Source organism: Monodelphis domestica, chromosome 6, assembly GCF_027887165.1.
Source record: "Monodelphis domestica isolate mMonDom1 chromosome 6, mMonDom1.pri, whole genome shotgun sequence".
NCBI classification, from domain to species: Eukaryota; Metazoa; Chordata; class Mammalia; order Didelphimorphia; family Didelphidae; genus Monodelphis; species Monodelphis domestica.
In genome coordinates, this window is record NC_077232.1 from 37393023 (window position 1) to 37397171 (window position 4149).

The 4149-nt window shown below is 41.4% G+C and overlaps 1 pseudogene; it reads left to right on the forward strand.

Moving 5' to 3' along the window:
• The first annotated feature begins 311 nt into the window (after positions 1 to 311).
• Positions 312 to 3028, forward strand: LOC100011827 (polyadenylate-binding protein 4-like; annotated as a pseudogene).
• Positions 3029 to 4149: the final 1121 nt, after the last annotated feature.

Below are 4149 nucleotides of genomic sequence, written 5' to 3' on the forward strand. Positions count from 1 at the left end.
TGTACTTGAACCGTGTGCCCACCATCTCCCTCCCTCCTTGTGTTTCCCTCCCCACCTCCACGCTCTCCCATGTGGCTTCTCCCCCACGTGCCACCAGGGCTGCTGCTTCCCTGCTGGCTTCCCCTGCTGGGAAGGGAAAAGCTGTCACTGCCTCATTTAAGGGGGGTGTCAAGCTGGGAAGAGCTGAGGGGCTGCCCGAGTGGAGACTAATACCCCTGTCTGGACATTCGGGATGGGAGCAAGAAGGCTGAACAGTGGGTTTCGGCCCCATTTTGTCATCCTTGTCTATGTTGCTTGTGTCTCCCCTAACATGTGACTCTGAGTCCCCGGATGTTGGCTCCATGTTTCCTTGAGGCTCTGCAGCCTTCCCTGACTGGCTCAGACTTCTCTTTCCTTCCTTGTTGCTTGTTTTTGGCCTCACCAAAATTGTAAAAGTCTTTTTTTTTCCCCCTCCTTGCTTTGGTTCCAGAAAGAGTTCCTCCTGGTGGAGCTCAGGGTAGGGGAGGGGGGAGATGAACACTGCTGCACACAGTTACCCCATGACATCCCTGTAGTCAGTGACTTGCACTCAGATGGCACCAAGGCCATGCTGTGTGAGAAGTTCAGCCCTGCCGGGCCTATGCTGTCCCTCCGAGTCTGTAGGGACATGATTACCTCGTGCTCCCTGGAGTATGCCAATGTCAACTTTCAGCAGCCAGCTGATGCTGAACATGCCCCAGACACCATGAACGTCGGTATCATGTGGTCCCAATGGGATCCCTCATAGAGGAAATCCAGAGTTGGGAATGTCTTCATTAAAAACCTGGATAAGTCCATAGACAACAAGGCACTTTATGACACCTTTTCAGCATTTGGGAACATCTTGTCTGCAAGGTAGTGGGTGATGAAAATGGTTCAAAAGGCTACAATGTGCACTCTGAGATCCAGGATGCTACAGATCGGGTCATCAATGTATGCTTCTCAACCACTGAAAAGTGTTGGTTAGTAGATTCAGGTCAAGGAAAGAAGGAGCAGAATTGGGAGTCAAAGCTAAGAAATGCACCAATGTGCACATAAAAACTTTGGTTCTGATATGGATGATGAAAGACTGAAGAAGCTTTTCAGCAAATAGGATAAAACTCTGAGTGTCAAAGTGATGACTGACCCTAGTGGAAAATCCAAAGGCTTTGGCTTTGTGACTTTTGAGAAACATGAAGATGCCGTTAAGGCAGGTGAAGAAATGAATGGAAAAGACATCAATGGAAAAAGGGTATTTGTAGGTGGAGCATGGAAAAAAGGTTGTATGTTAGGGTGAATTAAAACTAAATTTTAGCAGTTAAAACAGGAGCATATCAGCCACTACCAGAGGGGTGAATCTCTAAATTAAGAATTTGGATGATATCATTGACAATGAAAAATTAAGGAAGGGATTTTCTTCAAATTCCTTAATTACCAGTGCCAAGGTAATGCTTGAGGATGGGAAAAGTTAAGGCTTTGCCTTTGTCTGCTTCTCTTCACCTAATGAGGTGACCAAAGCAGTGTCAGAAATGAATGGGCTCAAAGCCCCTGTATGTTGTACTTGCACAGAGAAAAGAAGAAAGGAGAGCCCACCTAACCAATCAGTATATGCAGCGTATTGCAGGAACGAGAACCCTCCCTGTCAACACTATCATCGATCACTTTTGGCCAACTCCTGGGGCTTATTTCATGCCAACAGTGCCCTAGGCCAAGAATAGACCTCCTTATTATGCTCCCAATCAAATACCTCAGATGAGACTGTATTAGAAAGACAATCTGTGGGATTATTTATATGTGAATATGTGAAACTATTTCTAGTTTCAGTAAAGGGATACTCTGGACTGACTAGAGAGATACTAGGGGACACCTCAGGGTGCCTAGTTGTAATGGAGATAGAAATACTTCTGAGAGATAGAGAGATAGTATTAGAGAGAGACATTCTGGGGTTGTCTATTGATCACTACTGATGGCTAATAGATCAATATTTTTCCTACCCTCCTCCTCCCTCAATACCACCCTTCACCACTCTTTTGGCTTCACCCCTCCCCCGCAAGTGGATTCTGAGGTTTATGAGGAAACACTCTTTTCTCATCCTTTCTCAAGTAAGGAGATTTATTAGGAACAACAGGATGGAGGACAGAGAGAGGTAAAATGAGGGGAGAGGGATGAGGGTTTCCCTAATCTATAATGAGGGATAGGAGGATTATGGGAATTTCAATCCTGTCCCAGCTGTGACACAAATCTGTCAAGGAGATGGGAGAATAACTGTTTAATCTTCTTTCTTCTTCCAATCACACAAAGCCACCAACAAAAGTTAATTTCTTCTCCTTCTAACTCCAGAAGCTCCACCCCCGCCCCTCCTTCAGCCTAGGACAGAAGCTAACAGGGGAACTGTTCCCAGCTTCTTCTCTCTTCAGCCTGGTTTGACTCTCCAACTGACTTTCCTAGGAACATTCTATTTGGAATCTTCACCTTGATTGACAGATGAGGTCCCCAGCTTTCTGTCTTGCATGCATGAAGTTCTCTCTTCCTTCATGCCTCTTCCTCAAGACCCAATCCCCAATGGCAAAAAGGCTTCCAAGGAATACCAAACACCATTCTGGTACCCACTGCTGTGCAAATTTATCTCCTAGACCCTTTGTAGCTACTCCTGCACCACCAGCTGTCCCTGCTTACAAATGTGCTGCAAATGTCTGCAGCCCCCATTTAACCTTTGCAGACACCTCAACCAGCAGTCCTTGTGCAAGGACAAGAGCTCTTAACAGCTTCCATGCTGGCTGCTGGTCCTCCTCAGGAACAGAAGCAGATGTCAGGAGAGGGTTTGTTCCCATTGATTCAAACCATGCACAATAATTTAGTGGGGAAGATCACAGGTATGCTGCTAGAGATAGATAATTTAGAGCTGCTGCATATATGAGAGCCTCCAGAATCCCTCGATTCAAAAGTGGAGGAAGCCATAGCAGTATTACAAGCTCATCATGCCATGAAGGAAGCTGCTCAGAAGGTGGCTGTGGTTGCTACTACCTCTTAGACCAGAAAAAAACAGGAACATAGATGTTCACTGAGTATGTGGAGACTTATTCACTGTACTACAGTCTGAAAAATAGATGGCAGAAGAAGCTGCTGCCATTATGTATGTTTTTTTTTGTTGTTGTTCTTGGAAAAATCAATTTGAAAAGTCAATACTTTAAAAACCTAAAAAGTTTTTCAATGGTCAGATTTCAAAGGTTTCTTGTGTGTAGTTTGGACCTTGTTTAATTTAACTTAGTTTAATTTTTCTCTTCTAAAAAAGATTTCCTGACATTATTTTGTTTTGCTTTTATCAGGAATTGGTTTTATTTGTAATAACCAATTTACAGAATCTGGAAAAGTCTTTCTCAATAATGAAGTAAACCTTCAACAACAACAAAAAAGAAACATATTTGAGGCAGGGTGAGACACACAGATTCAAGGTAAAAGACTGGAGCAGAATATATTATGCATCATCTAAAGTAAAAAAAAAAATAAATCAGGAGTAGCAATCATGATACCAGACAAAGTCAAAGTACAAATTGATCTGATTAATAGAGATAAGGAAGGAAATTACATTTTGCTAAAGGGTACTATAAAGAATGATGTAATATAATTACTAAACATTTATGCACCAAATGATATAGCATCTAAATTTCTAAAGGAAAAATTAAAGGAGTTTAAGGAGGAAATAAAGAGTAGGACCATACTAGTGGGAGATCTCAACCTTCTCCTTTAAGAACTAGAAAAATTAAACTGAAAAATAAATAAGAAAAAAATAAGGGAAGTAAATGAAATGCTAGAAACATTTAAGTTAATAGATATTTAGAGAAAAACTGAAAGGGATAGAAAGGAAGATACTTTCTTCTCAGACAACATATCAAAACCTATCGGATACAGCTAAAGCAGTACTCAGGAGAAAATTAATATCTCTGAGTGCCTAAAGTAAGAAAATCAAGATGGTGGAGATCAACAAAATGGGTTTACAACTTAAAAAGTAGAAAAAGAAGAAAAACTACCAGATAAAAACTAACTTAGAAATCCTAAAAATTAAAGTAGAAATTAATGCAATTGAAAGTAAAATAATTATTGCACTAATAAATAAGACTAGGAGATGGTACTTTGAAATAACAAATAAAATAG